The sequence below is a fragment of the Lagopus leucura genome, unplaced genomic scaffold, assembly GCF_019238085.1.
Source record: "Lagopus leucura isolate 7727_CA_CO unplaced genomic scaffold, USGS_WTPT01 Super-Scaffold_100019, whole genome shotgun sequence".
In the NCBI taxonomy this organism is placed as follows: Eukaryota; Metazoa; Chordata; class Aves; order Galliformes; family Phasianidae; genus Lagopus; species Lagopus leucura.
The window spans coordinates 7798549-7818277 of record NW_024962273.1 but is presented as its reverse complement, the minus strand read 5'-3'; the positions used below and the strand labels follow the sequence as shown (position 1 = coordinate 7818277).

At 37.7% G+C, this 19729-nt stretch overlaps 1 long non-coding RNA gene across 1 annotated transcript in view; it reads left to right on the top strand.

Moving 5' to 3' along the window:
- The first annotated feature begins 2805 nt into the window (after window positions 1-2805).
- The window catches only part of LOC122183755, a 72273-nt gene continuing 55349 nt past the window's right edge, over window positions 2806-19729 (top strand). Inside the window, exon 1 of the long non-coding RNA XR_006180352.1 lies at window positions 2806-2856. This is a non-coding gene — a long non-coding RNA (uncharacterized LOC122183755). The remainder of the gene's footprint in view (window positions 2857-19729) is intronic.

The window sequence follows — 19729 nt, the reverse complement described above, 5'->3', positions numbered from 1 at the left end:
GACTGGCATGGCCCTGAATATGTTCCAAACCAGAACAAACCTACAGTGAGAGTGAAAAGGGGAGATGGATTGGATTGTATTTCATGAAATACCTTGTAGATTTTTGCATAGCTTTCATGGATTTTCTTGAACTTAAAACTACTCTAGCACTTCTGAGAAGCAGTTTGGTATTTCAGAACATTGGGCCAGAATGATTGGTATTATTAGTTGATTAAAAGGAAGACAGTATTTTGGAGTCAGAGTAACATGGATCACACAAAGATGAGGAACAGAAATAATTCTCCTAATGAATTATCTTTTTTCATACACAGAGGATCAAGGTCTAATCTTGCAGATTTTAGCATAGCTGTGCATGGAATCCTGCTGTCTCACATGATCTGGATGGCAGGAGTCCAGGTTACTGCACTGATCTGGCCCTTCCTGAAGTGATGTACCCAACTGATAACAGCAACCAGCTGTTTGCCTACCTATTTTAACCTTAACTACTTAGAAATCCACAGAATCAGTTCCCTCTTGTCTCCTCTTCCAGAAAAGAAAGCCAGACTCAGACATTAGCAATTTGCAAGTAATACCTATGTGTATTTGTTATTCTCTGTGCATCATCAACACCACTGTAGCTAATTGAGTGATACAACCTTAATTAAAAAGAAGCAAGCTAGCCTATGTGATGTTTCTGGGTAAAAAACACCTGCAGTGCTTGGGAAACATTACCTGGTATTAAAAGATGTTAAGTTCTTCCCTGCACTAAACAGGATTTATGCATTAGCTTCCCCCAGAATCTAAAGCTAATATCAGTATTTTGGATCTCCTCTCTAAAATACACCATGATTAAAGCCCAAATTCTTTAAAACATCACTTAAAACTCTGAAATGAAGAAAGTGAAGAAAGCAGTTGGAATCATAAAAATCTCACAGTAGCTAGTGTGGAAAGCACCTCTAGAAACTACCTTTTCCAAGCCACCTACTATAACATTCTCAAAGACCAGTGTGATGGAATGGCAGTACACAAGTATACTCACGAAGAGACTGGCTCAAAAGAAAAACATTATAAGGGAAGGGGAAATAAAAGGACTACTCACCAATTTCTGAAGATCTAGGCTTACAGGGAAAACTCCACAAAAGAGGGATGCCCAGAAAAAGAGCCTTACTCTGTGGCAGTCATCCCTTAAATGAGGTGTAAGAGAGGTGGAGCCAGGCTGCACCCCTTCCCATCACGCTCATGAGTTGCTTTCACCTGTGCTCCCAGGGCTGATGGGGTCCTTTCCCCAGGTGCTCAATCAGTGGTTCAGGCTGTGACTGAACAGTTAGTTACCATACACGTGCTCAAGTAGGATCAGCTAGAGCAGATTGCTTGGCTCTCTGTCCTGTCACATTTCTAGTATTTCTATGGATGGAGATGTACAACCTACTGGGACAATGTGTTTCAATGCTTGACCACTCTTGCAGTGAAAAAGCTTTTTTTCTGTGTTTATATGGAATTTGCTACTTTTCACCTGTTCATTGCCTCCTGTTCTGTCATTGAGGAGCACTGAAAAGAGTCTGACTTCATCATCTTTACTTTTTCTCATTGAGTATTTGTACGCACATTAAATGTTGAAAAGTAGCCTCTTCTGCACATGGCAGTGCAAAAACATCTTTTCATTTTTTGTAGGTAGCCACTTTTAATAACATACCATTTAAGCTCATTATATTATTTTTCATGTATGAAGATCTATTATTTTTTAGCACTTTCTGTTTAAAAAAACCCAACTCATTGAAGGTTCTTTTCAAAATACTGTGAAGATTACAAGCAGGATGAGAGGATTTATTAACACACCTATCAAAATGCAGTTGTAGCCACTGGTTTATAGCTTACAGCATGACAGATTTATATCTTTAAAACAATTCTTTCCTCAGGTATAAAGTACTTTCCTTTTACGCTGCCCTTGTTAATGTGAAGAGTCTTAGTAAAAATTTCACTTTCAGAAGGGGTGGTGTGCCTTTTACGTTACTGTATGTTTCACATATATACACAGGGTCAGCCAAGATTTTTTGAAGATAAAATCTGAGTTGGTGAGATGGATCTCAGGACATTCTGGATGCTTGGCAGCTGGATGGAGACAGAGACGTGGCATTTTGTAGTGCAAAGAACACAAGATGTCACCCTAGCTGTGAGATTTCTCCAACAGAAAAAAATATCATTAGCTGAAGAGGAAAGGGAATGAAGGATTGAGGTTATTTTTTAGAAGATGATCATCGCATTCCTTCACTTACAGGAAATCTAGATTAGTAAAATCATTCAACTAATACAGAACGCTATTTCAGAACAACCAAAAAACCACAAATCATTGAATGTTTCTAATTGAATGCTATTATGCTGTTTATGAGTTCCTTGCTTAGTTTTCACTTTAGGGTATGTTCCTGAAGTTTGAAATAAAAATTTCACTTCACTGAACAGTAACCCTATGCTTATTGTACCTATTAGTGAAAAAGATGATGGAAAAGAGTACAATATTTTTGAGTTATCTTCAGTCTGATTAATGTTCATACATGTACCTTGTATTCTATGCGGTTACTGAAAGAGGTGGTGGTGTGTCCTTAGAATCTGTGTAAGCAGCTTTTACTTTTAAGATCATTTCAGATTTCCATTTGTATGGAACTGTTGAGTTACGGCCTGAACCACACATTGAGCACCTGAGGAAAGGACTGGGTCAGCCCTGGGAGCACAGCTGCAGGCAATTCACCTGTACTACCAGAAAGAGAGGCTGCACCTCTCTTAGACCTCATTTAAGGGATGACTGCCAGCAGGGATGGATTTCTTTCTGAAGATCCTTCTTTGATGAATCTTTCTCATCCAAACCTAGCATCTTCTGAATAGGTGAGCAGTCTTCTTCCCTTTCTTTGTAGTGCAATTCTATTATTCTAGTCCTTCCATTATCACACCTTTGTTGTGATGCTTTTCCTACTGTATTGACTTATGACTATATAATTAAAAGGAGTTTTTATGTTTCTGATATTGAGAGTAGTTGGTTTGTGGCCTATTATATAATGCTGTACTTCTTGATTAAAGCTCTGTAGGAGCTAGAACAGTCAGCACTGCACAAAAGATTGCTTGTATTTTAAAGGTAAGAGTTTTTATGGTCCAAACCTTTATAAACTGTGTCAAGCTGTGATAGTTATAATTATTGCATGCGTTGATTTAACCTATACAATGTAGTTATAATACATTAGCCTTTCTAACTTTCCCTTGCCTGTCTTTTATTATCAGTGACATTTTCCTTTAAAGGTTCAGAGCAAGTGTGACTTTATGATCAGTTCTGCGCTTTAAGTTAATCCATTTTGTTATTTGTTTCTATGGAATGCTGTTATTGAAGAAACCAGAAGATGGCAGTCTTTCTTAATACACTGGAGCTAAATTCTACTAGCAATTACAGTTTCTGTTCTTGTACCTCAAAACAGGCAAAAATGTGAGAAGAAATGAAGAGTCTCATCTCTTGTTTTGCCAGTATAAGTCATTGTGCACACGATTCCTACGGTGTCTTCCAGTGCCTGTTCTTTTGGGCATCAGATCTTGATAGTCAAATAAATCCTGGTGTGTTTATGATTTTTCCAGTCTGCAGACTAACTTCTGTGCAGCCTGAAGGTGTTACCTTCCTGTTTGAGCGTACTTGAACTGCAGTTATTTCTTCTCTCCTAACACTGTTAGGTCAAGTCAGTTCTCTTGGTAAAACTCTGTTATTTCAGAGTTAATTGTCTTAGGGGGAAAAAAACCCCACCATAATTCATGTGTTATTGATCTCTATATTTATTCTCCTGGACACTGTTGTAGCGGATCTCATTGTCATCTTTGTGTTAGAGGTACTCAAACTGTTTTCTGCAGCTCTGATTGATGCATGTTACTCAGTGTCTTGCCATTGCTTTCTTGGGCTTTCATGCCTGTGATGTACTGGAGAGAACTGATTCTTACAGTGGAGCACTCATCTTTCCCTGGTATGCATGTAGGGTAGGTGTTCATGTAAAGACAAACATTTTGGATTTGTGTGCCAGGATTTTGCCAGAGAGAATCGCTTATTAGGTAATGAGTGTTTGGGTGTAGGCTTGGAATATGGATTCACAGAAAATTCACAGAAACTCCTTTGTGTGGCAAAACTTGATATGCTGACACTGAATAAATTAACTGAAGCTTGTTATTATGTTTGCTTCACAAAGCCTCAGCAACAATTCCCAGATAACTACAATGGGATTTACCTCACCTGCATATAAGAAGTTTCAGTTGCTATGCAGCAGTGTAGTACAAGCCTCTAAAAGCTTTGTTAAACATTGAGAGTGCGCTTCATCATCTGCCAGAAATGTTTAAAGGCATAACGTCTCACTAATAATTATTAAATCATTGAGTTGTGCAAAGAGAGGTGTTTCCATCTTTAATTAATGACTGTAAAACACAGGTAATTTGCCAAGCATCCACTAGCATATTGGATAACTGGAATTCTGCTGAGGGGAATTATCAGAGCTTCATACGATGTGTCTCAGAAAAGGAAGGAAAAACAGTGTTCAGGGAGTAAAACAGTATTCAGCCATTGCAAACAATGAAGTTTTGACCCTTCTCCACACTCTGACATCTTACTACATTCTGAAGTAGGCAGGCATAAAGAAACAACATTAAGTTTTCATAATTTTAATTATGTTATTAGTTTCCTAAGAGAGACTCAATCATAATTCTGTTCCTCTTTAAGGAGAGCTTGATGCATCACAAACAAGTGTCTTTCTATTCTCCATTTATTTAAAATGAAACTTGTTTTGCTGGCAGCTCAGATTTAGGACATGCAGAGATTCTGTCCTCCACAGTGGATGTAACATTTAGTTGTTTTCTGCATTGATGATCTAGCCATTCTCTCATGTTGTCTGATGTTGTAGAGCTATACGTCAGTCACAGTCAGACTTATACTAGTGTCTGATTGATCTAAACATTTAGCTGCAAAAATGAAGGCATTTTAGCTGTGCCATAGAATTAGTCACTTTTTTCCTGACAGAAGAAAAACACTGAATAAGTCTGGCCCTGTAGGTGATGCTGAGAGACACTGGGAGCTACGATAAATTGAATTTGCCAGCCTGTTAGTAATGTTGAATATTTACTACTTCCAGGAAAGTTAAACCTTGAAAAAAAATGATAAGCAAATGAATTGTAAATGATTTTTCATTACACAATTTCTAATGTTTTATCTTTCCATTAAACAGTGCAGTTTTAAGTTTAAAGTTTTTGGCTTTAAGATGGATACTTTTATTCTCATTGCATTTTCAAAACCATTTGTACACATGATTTTAAGTGCAGGTGATTTGAAAGCTCCCAGGATCCCTACCTGACTTCTGTGATTTTTGCCTTTTTATATTGCAGTGAAGGTACTGAAGGAACAACTGATCCTACTTCTAAAATGTATCTCTACCTTGTTATATTGCATTTAAGGGGAGAAATGTTTACTATTTCAGCATGTAATTTTTTACTATTCTCTGACAGCTTTAGTGGTATAAGCAGTATTCAGGGTACATTTGAGAGAGACACTGATTAATGGTTCTAGGGTTCTAATAAGAAACAGGCTGCTGAAGTGCAATGAAGAACTGTGTGAAGATTAAGGTTTTCCTACACTGGTAGAATGGAAATAGACTTTTGGATGAAATATTTCAGGAAACAAATCCAGTAGGAGGCCAATTGGGGAGGGGGAAAAAAAGTCCAATTACATGCATAAGTGCAGATATCTGGCTTTTCCTCTCAAAGATTTTCCCCTGAAGTTATCAAGTAAGAGTAATTACTATTAGAGAAATTTTCTGATCACTTATTCTACCTGGATTTTCAGGAGTACATTTTCAGATCATGGATTATATGTGCATATCTCATTATTGCTAATGAGAATTTCCAAGTAGCATATAATTTTACTGTGCTATTTAGTCTGACTTGTATTACACCTGTCAGTCTGTTTCTACTGCTATTTCATTAGTATGAAATAGTATTAGTATTAATATTTAAAGGTCAAACTTAGCTTGCAGTGATATTAGAATTTAAGTTTCATCTGACTTGAGTAGAACTTTTCTGGGACGGTATTCACTAGAAAAGCAAAAAGGCTATCGCTAACACTTCCTTGCCTTTTTAAATGTATCTTTATTTTCCTCACTCCATTAGAAACTGATCAGTTTCCATTTGAATGAGGGAGGAGTGAAATTTGTGAAGGAATGAAATGTAATTCATACTGCTGTCAAGGGGAGTGAGCTGTCACTCTTCTTTGTGTCTGAAGAACCTTCCACTGAATTAGTCATATCTGAAGGTCTTTGCTGATTTTTCAGATAAAAACCCTACCTCTCAGTGTTGGGATCTTGAAACAAACATGGAATGTGTTTCAACAATAAGGTGCTTTGGAATAAAAAAATGCCACATGTGGAAGGCAATGGTGTGATAAAGTGTCTCAATTTAAATAGCTTTTGTAATGATTCAGATTTTGTGCCCACAAATATTTAGGTATGTGAGCAGCTGAACTGCATATTGTACTGCATGCATGTGGAGGTTTTATGTCATAATTTTGTCTACATGGTGTGGATTCGGTAGTAATTAAGACTGAGCAAAATTTTTGTTGAATGTTGGTTATATACACTTCTCTGATGCAGTGCAGCTTGACATGTTTTATTTAAAAAAAAAAAAAAACCTATGAAGCAAGAGGGAAACTATTTAGTGAAAGTGTCTAATCTCTGCCATAGATGTGAGCGGAAGTGTGGTTTTTTGTGTGTGTTTTTTTTTTTTTTTACTTCAGTGGAATAAGATCTGCCTCTAAGAGCCTAAATGATCCTGTCCTAAATTTGTACTTGCAGTTTTTTTGCCACTGTTGAGTTACAGGCTGTGTGTTTTTTATTAACCATGGGTCTACGCATTGTAACATTTGAGAGTATGTGGATCACTCACACACATCTGAAGAGACCATTAGTTGATAACTGATGCTGGGCTTTCAGGTGGTAAATTAAGACAGTCTGTCTTTTTCACCTGGTGTTTTACTTAAACCAATCATCTTAGAACAAAACTTTCCATATCTGTACCATGCATCAGTAACTCTAGCTTTTGCAGTCAGATACAAAATCAGAAAAACTTAAACGTATACACTTTGCATACAAGGAATTATCATCAGCCATGTAGCTGTTAATCTGAAATATAACATCATTCTTTTGAATGCTACCTCTTTGTAAAAGTCTGATATGAAGTTATTACTAATTTTGTGACTCTCATCAGCTAAATACCATTAGTCAGTGTGATTTTACCACTTCAGCTGGTGCTGAATAATCAGATGCTCTTGCTGTATCTCTAGATGCCTCTTAACACACAACATCAGTGAGTAAATAGTGTTAGGTACATAGAAGGAAATATTTTAACTGGGATTGTGATGTAAGTAGCTGATCTTTTATCACTTTCGGCTTATCAAAGAAAAAATATTTCTAATAAGCTTAGTTAAGTCTTCCTGAATTCAGTAGATGAAGTGTTCCTCTGGGGTGTGTATATGGATGTATGGGAACTGCTGAATCACAGCCTGAACCTCTGATTGACCACCTGTGGTGAGCAATGAGTCAGTTCTAGGAGCACAGCTGAAGGCAATTCTCTTGTGCTACTGGAAGGGGTGGAGCTTGGCTCCACCTCTCCTAGACACCATTTAAGAGCTGACTGCTACTGGAGATGGTTCCTCTTGGAGTCTTCTCAGTGAGCCCAGGACAAGGGTAAGCTTTCCATTCATTCTTCTTCAGTGTGATAACCTGTTTAGCCTAACTTTCTTGCATACTTCCTAAATATAACATGTATATTCATTGATTATACAATGGAAAATAACAAGACCCTACTGATTTTCTGCTGCCATAGAAACCACCCTAACCAGGAGGGATTGTAAATAAAAAGAGCGCCCTCTGGCTTTGTATTTGTCTTGCATATGTATTTCTTTTTAAATATGGAAAACGATGCTTAGTTTTTCAAATAGGTAGTCTGTTTTGGATTTGGCTGTAATTTCACTAGCAAGCTTAGGAAGTAATTTCTGTTGAAGAAATGAAAAATGTGCAGAACCTGAAGAGACTTTACAAGCATCTTGAATTATATCATCATCTTTTAACTCATCACAGAGTATATAGAGAGGAAGGGGGTCTGAACATTTGTGTTGTCCATTGGTGTGGAGATGAAACTAGATGCACACCTCTTCCCTTTCTGTACTGTCACTCTTCATACTACCTTATCAGACAGGGCGTTGGTTTTTTTTGTGTCTAGAGGAGAGAAACTGATACAGATATTTTTGTGTAAATCATGTCTGACCAAAAAATGCTCATGAGTCATTGCTTCCAAAGAAAGGAGCTAGTTGGTGCCTCGATTGGTGTGTCCCACTGACAGCAGTATTTGCCTGAAATGTATTGAGTTTTATTGAAGTGTTAAAAGACGAATACCCCAAATTAATGCATGTGCTATTTCTACTAGCATAGAAATTTTGGCACAAATGAATTGATTCTTCTGGAAAAGCAAGTACACTGCTTCTTTTGGTTTATTTGTTTTTCAAGTATGAAGTTCAAAATTGCTTTTGTTGCATATGAAATTGCATATTGCAGATTGGAACTCCAGTGATCTTTTTATCCTTGACACTGTGGTGATTCTTAACAAGATAAGGCTGAGCTGGACTGAGATGAGAACATGGCTCTGTGGAATGAAGATTAATCTTTTGCCTGGTTCAGCTATACTTTTCCAGCCACTTTTTCAGTTTTTATGTTTGAATTGAGGAAGCTTAAAACTAATGTAGGTTTAAAAGGCTTTCTATCACTGCTACTGCCAATGGAGTGTTGCCCATCTGATTCCTGTGACTCTCTAGAATAAGAAGCTTAAGTGCTCTTTTTACTAGCTGTAAAAGAGAAACCAAAGGACAAGTGTAGATATAACCCATTCTATGGACCAGTAGGGATATTCCTGGCTGTGTTTTCTTGTTACCTGCAGGAGCTTCACAATTATAACAGACCATGACAAAAGCAGTCTTGAGGGTAGAATCCTTCCCATTTTTCTGATGTCAGTCACACAGCACTGTTGGAAAGATAGACAGGTATGTCAAAGCAGCCATATCACAGTCTAGTTAGTTCTACCTCTTTAATATATGCAATAGACAAGCAGTCAGTCACCCACAGCTTGGCTGATGCTGGTGGCTGATTATCAGTGGGTATGAAATACTGTGCCTTTTGCAAGAAATGTATTAGTATCTGTAGTCTAGTCAGATTACAACTAGAAATATTCTGTGTGGATGTCTGCAGTTCATTTCAACAGTGTGTTAACCCACAAGGTTCTATGAAGGGCATGCTGAAATATTGTGAAATTGTAATCCTGTTTTGCCATTTCTTGTTCCATTTTAGTATGTGCTGCGTTTTCATTCTTCTCTGACTAGTGCCTGTGTTCTTCCTTAAAAGCATATACCTCAACCTTAAATTGCATTTGTAGATCAAAAGGTATCTGTGTAAGGATAGCCTCTTCCTTCTCAACAGAGCTGCTTTTAGAGAATGATACTTGCTGACTAGTGCGACAAGAGGAAGCTTTGAATGATTTTTCCCATGTTAGCAGAGCACATGAAAGGTTTACTCAGCCAGAAGCACGAAGGAAAACACTTATTTTTTTGTCTGTCTTCAGCACTAGGCCCATTAGCTAAGTTGCTCTTGTGCAAACACACTGACGGTGAAGGTGCTACACAGGTGAAACTGGGCACCTCATCTGACCTACACAGCCTTCCCTCTTGATAATAATGTACAAGAAATACCAAGGCAGTACAAGGCTTAGATCTTGCTGCTTTTCTAGGTAATAAAAATATTATTTCACAGAAAGATGTGGGTTGGCTCAAATAAAAGTCAAAGTGGCTGGATGAAGTGGCTGTGACTTTTTTAGATGTTAACAGCTGTTGTGTGATAGAGGTTGTAGATGCCAGCATATGTGTTCCAGCATTCCTTTCAGGGAAAAAGCAAGGTCAGGGATGGTGCAGAGACAGCACATGGTAAAGGACAACTGTGGTACCTGCTCTAGATTTTTTTTGTTCGAGGGGCTGGGAGTTCAACAGGGCTTTGTAGTACCATCTGAAACCAATAGTTGCTTAAGGCAAATGCAGCAAGGCTTGCATGTATAGGGGCTATTTGATTAGCTATTTGATTAGTTGTGTTTACAGCATAAATGAAAAATTTACTGTGAGAGTGAAAGCTGCGGGATCAAGTAAAAACTACATAAAGCTGTGTAACTTGCATTTATTCCCCCTTCAAAATGATGCTTGTCCAGATTAACAGTCTGCTGCTTATTCCAGGCATTGCAGTACATTGAGGCTGAAAAATGCCAGCCTTATTGTTGACCATACAACATTAACTATACATCCAATGTCATAAATTATAGTATTCTACATCGCTTCTCAACAGTTTATTTCCTCAGTGTACAAAAGGAGGGGAACTGGGGCAACTGAGCTGGCTTTGACTTATTGCTGTGTGCTTGCCTTTGTTTTAATACTTCGTATTTAATTCAGTTTCTACTTAAGCATAATGGATATCTTGCATCAACTTAGTGATACCAGAGTGCCCTTCCTTCTAAAGAAATTGAGTTCTTTATATCTGTTACCTTACATTTGCAAGTTGTCTTCAGATTGAATACTTCATTTTACAGAGAACAGTTACACAAATATGAAACAATTTGATCAGATCTATAGACATCCAAGGCTCAAACCAGAGAAATGATCTAGGTATATAAGCTACTGAGCTTCAGTGTGAATACCAAATCTTTCCCTTGTCATATGCCTAGATTATTGTTTTTCATTTCCAATACAAATGGAAATCAAATCTACAGTCACTTTCAATAGATCTGCTGCAAACTGTTGAGTTTATATTTTGACAGTTTTAGAATTTCAGATAGGATCTCTGAAAAAAAGAATGGAATAAGTCAAACAGCTGTATATCTGTGTACATATTACTAAGTGAAGGTAGAAAGTGGTATCTGTTGACGTATCCAGCAATATTATCAGGAAAGGAGTCTGAAGTGGAAGAGACTTTTCACGGTGACACTATATGAAACTAAAGTGAAACTTCATCTAAACTTGTATCTTCATTACAGATTCTTTTTTCTACTGCAATGCATGCACATACCATAAATCCTATATTAAAAAAAAAAAAGTTGTACTCCCTCCTATCTAACAAATTTTGTGTGAGTTTGTGGAGATGAAACTAGAGCTGTGAGTGCATTTTGCCCTGGCCTCAATGCAGCCATTCAGTGTAAGAGTGGGGGGGCCTCTGGGTGATGATAATTGCGGAAGAGTATGGCAAGAGGGGGTGAGTCTTCCTGTTAGGGAAAGTGCACGAAGACAGTCCAAACAACATACTAAGCAAAAAGGATTTTTCCTTGAAAATGCCAACCATTCATTAGAGGCATAACTAAGATTTTGGTTGGCCCAAGTTGGAAGAATGAAAGTAGTGACTTTAGAGTGGGGAAAAAAAAAAAACACACCACAATTCTTGAACAAATGTAGTTTTACTGCCACATGTAATTACATGAATTTAGAACTGGAGGCTATTTTAATAACAAATGTATACTAAGTACTTATAAAAAAAAAAAAGCTTCATTAGGACTATAGTATCTTTTTAAGCAGAAATCAATGGTGTGTGTACTGCATTGTTGGGAGGCGTGCTTGAAGAGTATGAAAGCAAATCTATTTGCTGTAGCTGGAATTAATATATGTAGCAGCACAGGTTTCAGCTTGAGCTGCATGTTCTGTCACAGACTTCACTAGGGTCTCTCGTGGCTCTTTGCAGATATTAATACATCTCAGCAATATCAACCAGAGAATCTATATTTGCTTATGTTTCTATCTTAAGCTTTTTCTTTTTTTTTTTTTACATTTAAAAGAGACTTGAAATGGTACAGATGATGTAATGATGCTTCTGAATCAAAGCTACACGTAGCTCTGGCTGAGGCCTGTGAAAAACAGCACTTGATCTGTATGCTCTACTCACCAGTTCAGTGACAGACAGCTGTTTTGCTTCATGTTAAGATTCTTGCTAGTTCTTTAAGAGATCTATGGCAAATGATTTGGAGGGTTTTTCTTCTAGGTCAGCAGTTTACAAACAGTCTTTCAAAACTCAATTAAAATGCTCCATTTTCTCATTGGCATGAAGGTAATAAATAGGATAATTTCAAGGCTCAATATGTCTCTCTTTCAGAAATACTTCACATTGCACAGCTGTGAACAGAGGTGCTTTATCAGAGATTAGTTTGCTCAGATTTCCTTCACAACTGAAAATTGCTAACAGGAATTCGATTACTGTTGTGGGGAAGGAACAAGAAATAAAGGCTATTACTATTTGCTGAAGGAATCAGTTACAGTAATAGTATCTGTTAAAGGCAGTTGATATTTTAGAAGTTTCTACCAGTGTAACAGCAATGTCTTCTGATACCACATCAGGTGAAAGTAGAGATGCAATATGTCCTGTCCTTTGAGTTGTTTGTATGTCTTCTGCTATATCTTATGTGTATTCTCCTCTACTGAGACATAAAATGGAAGAATGATGTTGATTGTGTCTCTCACCAAAGTTTCTTAATGCTGCAGTGCTGAGAAATTTGCTGTTTTGGACATTATGTGAGATGAGGTGCTCCCCTTCTCCCTGTCTGACTGCAGTTGTGGGCCATATTCTGTTCACAGAAGCCATGTGTCCCTGCAATCTGCACAGCTGAATGTTTTTATTTGCTCACAGAATTGCTGCCAGTGGGCATGGCCCTATCCAAGTAGAATTATCACTAAGTACAGCTAATTCTGACTCAAGCACTAGGCATTTGGACATAGTTGAGACCATAATTTGGTCTCAGTCATTGTGTCCTTCAGCACACCCAGTTTGTGTTTCTGTTGGAAAAAATGTTTGTATCAATCAGAAAAAATGTATCACTGCTCCTGTTTCATTTATCCTCTGCCCTCCAAAATACAGTGCTGCTTACTTCAGCTCTTCTCTCCCATATATCACTGGTTTTCATTTGGCCTTCCTTAATTTTGATACATTTCACCTCAAGGTGATTGTGTTCAATCTCCCACAAGTTTCTCCTGGATTATCTCCTCTATCAGAGGAATTGTCATGCTCATCAATTCTTCCTTATCCTTCTGAACTTTAATTAGCTCTGCCCTAGGGGCATGTGGAGTTCTCTGACACAAGTGGCCTTGCTGGCTATGCTAAATGTGGACTTTCTGAGGCTCTCATAGCAGCTATCATGACTTACCTTTGCACTGAACTCTCTCATCTATAATGAATACATTTCAGGGATGAATCTATGCTACAATATTTTCTTATGAGGATGAATTCTTCCACAAAAATACTTATCAAACTTGACTTGTCCATAGCAGTGAATTCCTGTGTTCAATTATTCACAGTCCTGTAAAGGATTACACTATAATCTATTAGGGATAACAGAACTCAGGGCTAATACCTCTTCAGTCTGAGATGCTATATGAATTTAGTATTCAGTCAGAAGTCAGGTGGAATGTGTTTGGCTCCAACTTGGGAATCTTCAGAGTAATTTGATCCAATATTTTTTTGTCATGGGTATATTTGGAGACCATATTTTCTTTATTTAAAGAAGAGAAAGAGGAGTCAATGGTGCTTTGGAATTGCACTTGAGTGTGTGAAACTTTTGAGCAAAGTTATTAATAACTTGACCTTTCTGAATGTGCTCAATGTCTGCAGCTTTCATTAACTTTGGAGGGACTTGCAGCCACACTGACTTAACCACATTTTACTTAACTCACTTGTTACTGGACTGGCAGGATGAGCCTTGGTTTCATTAATGGCAAGTAATTTTGAATATGTTAAGGCTTTAATTTCAAAAAATCTCACAAGAACTCTTTTCCTTTGACTTTCCCCACCCCCAATCCCTTGCCTTAAAGGTATTGTTAAAGTTCTTCCTTCAAAAAGTCAGATTCCTATATTCCTAGGTTTCAGATCACAGCTGAAAACTTCTGAAAACCACTTGCTGCTCAAAATGGCCCTGATAAAAGCCTCTTAGATTAGATTTCATCTCCAGCATCTCTCACAATTAACTCTGCCACTTCTCTGAATCTGATTCTAGTGTTTTCATACCACCCTGTTAAATTGAGAAGAATACTTCTATTGATTCAGAAAGCAGATGGATTAAGCTCTAGTGTGTTCTTGTTCATTATAACCAGTCTATAGTATATGCAACTTCAGCTTACTTAGTGCAGCTTTAGTATGTCTTTTTAATCTCATTTATTCACATTTACTTTATATATTTATTAGTGATGCTAAAATAAAAATTCTGAAAACTGAAGTTTGTTTCTGTATAAGCTGACCTAGTGAAAACCAATTCAAAAGCAGCTCACCAGAGCTGGTTTCAGCTGACAAAGGTTCCTCCTTTTGCAGCAGCATCTTGCTGATCCTATCCTCAGCAGTCCCTGTGCCTAGAGAATTTGTACTTACATTATTCAATATCCTATCCATTTAGATGGTATAATACTTAAAGAGAAGCTGGCAGGATTAAGAGCGATCCTTGCCATTGTGATTGTTCATTAGACTGACAGTGATCACTGTGCCTTCAATTTCTACAGTATGAGCATGTTGATAGCAGTGACTATATTGAAAAATATTATTCTGTAGCTGAGAATTTGCTCTATTAAAAACTGTCAGTGTGGTCTTTGTATCCATTGTAGTTTCCATAGAAACAAATAGGAGATTACTTTCAGAGCAGTCTACGCATAGGTCGACAAGTTCTTCAGTTGAGCGTCAGCCAGAATATCGTGTATCCAAGCAAGAGCTGCTGGTTTTCTCTGATGGGATGTGGAGCTTTTGCATCAGTGTTTTCCTCAGATGTGTTTGAAAGTTGTCTTTTCCTAGATATGTTCCTGTGCACATAGCCTGCAGGAACAGACCACATCATAAGACTCCTCCTTGCTTCTGGTTGTGACTTAGGCTGCTAACTCTGCTGTCAAACTTCTGTTGATCTACTAAATGAGAAGATATGCATTTAGGTGATATATCATGTCAGGATGTTGGTGTCATTACATGTTGAAGTATATTTATGCCTATGGATACTGAGCACATAGTCTCTATACATCCAAAGTATTGTGAAAAGGTATTACCTTTCATTGAAGGCTGTGCTTTAAAAGCGACTAATTAACATCAAAAACATAGAATAAGGTGGCAAAGATTATTTCTTTGCTGTGCTGTAAAATTGATCTGGAAAACTTCTCTTAGTTTTGAAGTCTTTTCAGTTGTTTCTCTTCACTACTCTCCATGAAAAGAAAATGGGAAAAGGATCAGAAAAGTTACCTGCATATATTTTAACCGTAACTTTAACATGAACAAAGCCATAATTTTATTCTAGTATTTCATCTCCATTCAGACAATTCAGAGGTTACTGTGGAGTTTATGCCTTTGATTTCTTACTTTACTTTGGCTTGTGTACCAACCAGTTCTTTTTAAATATTTATGGACAAGATTAAAGACTTCATGAAACTTAGCAGCTGGCAGCTGTCCTCACCTAAAGGATAATGCAGACTTTTCATTTTAATTGGATAACTGTGACCAAAATATGCAAACCCCAAGGGAAATACAAGAACTGACAAATGTGCAAAGTACTTTTTTAAAGAAAATATCCTTTCACATTTCATATTTTCTTTTTCCTTTTGTAGCTTTTATCTGAAGGTGAAAATACCATTTTTTTTTCTTTTTAAAATTTTAAAGTATTTTTTTCCCTTTGGAGTTAAAGTTTTCATATGGAGTTCTATCATGCTTTAACATTTCTGTGTTTTTCCTTCTCCCTCTCTTCCTACAGTGTTTTCTGTATTCTTATTACTGCTGTTTTTTTACATCCTTGAGTCTTTTTATTCTATTCTGTAAAGATTTTCACAAACCATGGTGTTGTCAACAAAGTTCTTCCATGTTACTTGCTTGTAAACACACTGTATGTCAATAATTTACATATAGCTTGCAGTTCGCTTAGAAGAGATGATAGTTGAAGCTGAGTGAGGGCTCAAGATGATTATTCAACTTTTTTTTTTTTCCGAGCAATTTGTATCTCACTTCCCAGCAGTGCTTTCTACGTTGTTTTAAACTGTGATTTTTAGTTGGTAAAAGCAGCAAACTGACTATCTTGGATGGAATATCTACATGGAGTAGGGTAATAAAGCAGCAACTGTTTCTTCACTCCCTCATTCAGAACCTCATACTGTAGGGTCCCATATAATAAACTAATATAGCTGCTGACACCTCATTTTCTCCCTGATGGATGCACTTGTTTTTATTCCTAAAATTGCTATGATTTAAGCTATTTTCTTTAATACTTTTCCTTTAGATATTACCACATATGAATGCATTAGCTGTGCTACAGTTAGCTAGTGCATGAGTAGCATAGAAAATCAATATACTTCTAAGAACAGTTTCTAGAATTGTGTGTGTGTATTCCCTTGTTTTGTCCTGAGTAACATCTGTCTGGTTGGACTTGTACTACTATGTTTAGCTTAGCTTCGCAGTTGAGTTGCAACAGCTTTGAAATTCCTATTAACAGCTTTATCCAGGACATTGTGGTTTAAGCTACACTAGGCATCTACTGACCCCATCAAAAGCACGGAGGAAGCCAGACATTTCCTAGCAAAGCTCAGCAGGTTGATAAGAGAGCACACAGGACACACTGTCATCTTTGGCACGTCCCAAGAAAAGGATGGTGAAGATGCTAGAAGGCAAAGGGGAGATCAAAAAGAAGGAATGGAAGGAATTTACTAGATTTTCTCTAGTCATTAAAATCCTTACAGATATACTTTATTTTCCAATAGCTGTTGGCCTTTGTGTTTTTTTTTTTTTTTTTGTATTAAAGATTTAAGTATTGGCAAGTTTAGCATATTTATATTTTCCTAGTCTATCTTTCAGATGGAGAAGCAGGACCTATGCTTCTTCTTTTCCAAGACATTGCCTCTGAATCTCCTTTAGCACTTAAGCTGACTTGGAAAAGGCAATGGGAGGTGATTACCTGTTGTTGTCCTTCCTCCTTCCTGTACCCTGAAATTTCAGTAGGCATTTTGTTGCTGAGTATTCAGGTGGAAAATCAGGAAAGCAATTAGAAGTATAGCATGTTCACTTGAATAATCTCAACCTTAATTATCTGCAGGCTTTGGCTTGAGTGTTGGATGCCCAATATCTGCTGTCTGACAGTTTCCAGTTTCTCTATGCACGATAGCACAGCATGGGGAAATTTCTGAAATAAGCGCAGAGCTATGACTAAAGACACTCCTAAGGCATTGGTACAGTATTGAGAAGTAACCTCAATATGTAGCATCTAGTTGCTCACAAGTCAGAATAACAACATATAAACAGCATAGTAAGAATTTAATCGCAGAACATTTTTTTTTTTTTGTAGGAATATCTGGCTGTAGAACAGTGCTGCTTTTTGTTGTTCAATGCTTCTCAAGCAATGTTTTGTTTTTTAAGTGCTTTTCAGATTGAAAGAATGGAACAGCATTAATATCTGTCAGTGGTTTACGGGCTGGTTCGGCCCAGTTCTGTGGCCAGCAGGGCAGAGGGATCTGCGGATCCGCACCTCTGAGAAAGGGGAAACAGGGGACCCCAAAATATTTGAAAACAACAGCAATAATCTGAGGTGGAACAAATGATTTTACTAAATATAGTATTAGCAAAACACAATGTGAGAGAGAGAGAGAGAGAGAGTCTGTCTGAATGGTAGATAGATCTCACCACAATGATGAGGTGAGAAGTGCAGTCCAGTTGAGTGACTGAAGGAAAGCAGATGGTGAAGCGCAGACAGCAAAGAGCAGGCGAAGAAGCATCAGGTGACCTTGCACAGAGTTATATCTCCTTGCTGACTGCAAAGCCTCCTGGGGAAATGTAGTTCTTCTCCATCGGATGAACATTCGGCAGAAGTCAACCCCCCCCCCAGTGCATTACATGATGTTGTGGTGTGTGGAATACTGATAGCCAAAAATCATAAAACCATGACAGTATTCAAGTAAATACCAGTAAAAATAAACCCAGGCAGAAAGAAGACCGTATCCATTTTGTGCTTCACTTCTGGGCAGTAGTTTTGCCTCAGAGCGTTTTTTGAAAACTGGAATAGGACAAAAAAGTAACAGGCAGGCTAACGATGAGACACTCCTACTATCAGTGGTGAAAGGCAGAAGTAGAAGACCCTTTGATGGATTAAAAAAAAAAAAAAAATAGGAATTACATGTGAGTTTACCATCCCCAGATGAGCTGTGCGGAAGAATACAAGGTTTAGGGAGCAATATTTTCCATTATCTTTCATTTTGTGTTGGAGAATGTGCCGTGAGTCTTATGCCCAGTTCATGAATATTGTCATCTGTATTTCTCAGTGGTGTGATCCAGTGGGATAAAGGAGACAAAGTCTATTTCGCTTCCTGCTCTCTGTTCTGTTAGGATTAAGCAGAGAGCAGTGAGATTTTCTTTCAACTCCTCATTCCTCCTGTGGTAGGCAGGAACTAAGGAAGGCCAACAAGTAACACGTTTGAGGGCCTTTTTCCTCATTTTACCCTTTTGCATCGAACTAGTGTTAGACTGTTTTGTGGCATAAACCAAGTAAGTCTGCAGTAGACCAGATGCAAGTTAGTGTCATGAATTTCAACACCTGGAATGCTCACTCAACTGGCCAATAGCAAAGAAAAACTGTTTCTAAGAAGGAAGTAGCTTTCTTAGCAGTGTACTTGCCAGGTGCTGGCTTCCTAGCAGGACTCCTTCTTTTTTTTTTTTTTTTTTTTTGCTCCTTTCTTGTAGTAGGCTGAAATAAATGCAGTGATATGGTTATAGATTTTATTTGTTGGCTAGAGAGCTGGCAGCTTGGCACGAAGGGAATTCAGGCTTGGGATCAGATAGCTGTGAACTGCTCATCAGGAGGACAAATTAGAGTGAGCTGACGACTCTGATAAGATGTTGATTATAGCAATACCTGCTATTGGAGGCTATGCTGAATGGCAAGATACTGTGATAAGTGAAAACTGAATAGTAAATATATAGCAAAAAATTGTGTTCTAGGCTAAGTATGCTCAGACAGTCTATTTAAAAACATTGGCTTTAGTGGTGTCAGAAGACCTTGTTTTAACCCAGCACCAAGTCAAGGTTGCAGCTAAGTGATGCTACTTCTTCCTGAGCATCGTGTTCTGTTCTGTTGCAGCCACCAAAGTTAGGCAGTCTGGAGCTAATGAGAGGCAACTAGAAAGCAGTATGTGAATACTGTAAATGTCTTACTATGATAAGATGCTGTATTTTCATTAGGTTGGAACAGCACTGACAGGGCAGTTGAAGAGCCCTTTGGCAATATGAAGGCTAATTACTTGTCATGAAGAAATGGAAATTTGTCAACCAGGAGCTCTGTCATTACTCAGTTCAATAAATCAAGGCAATAAATCACATCCAATAGAGTCCCTGTGTCATTTAAGGCTATACATAATGTGAAAGTGAAGAAGACAAACACTGGAAACACAGTGTCATCTTAAAGAAGGGTCGATTTTGTGTAGCTTATGAGAAGTTATTTCCGTTTATAGGTTTTACTGTTTGTGGTCTTGGTGGATTTTTTTTTTTCTGAATAATACATATGCAATGACTGAGATGGAGAATGGTGAAGGTGCATCTATGGATGAGTGTAGAGGAAAACAAATGTGCAGTGGAACAGGTTTATTGTTTACTTTGGTGCTCAGGATAAGATTCCTCACTGCCTGGCATCCAGA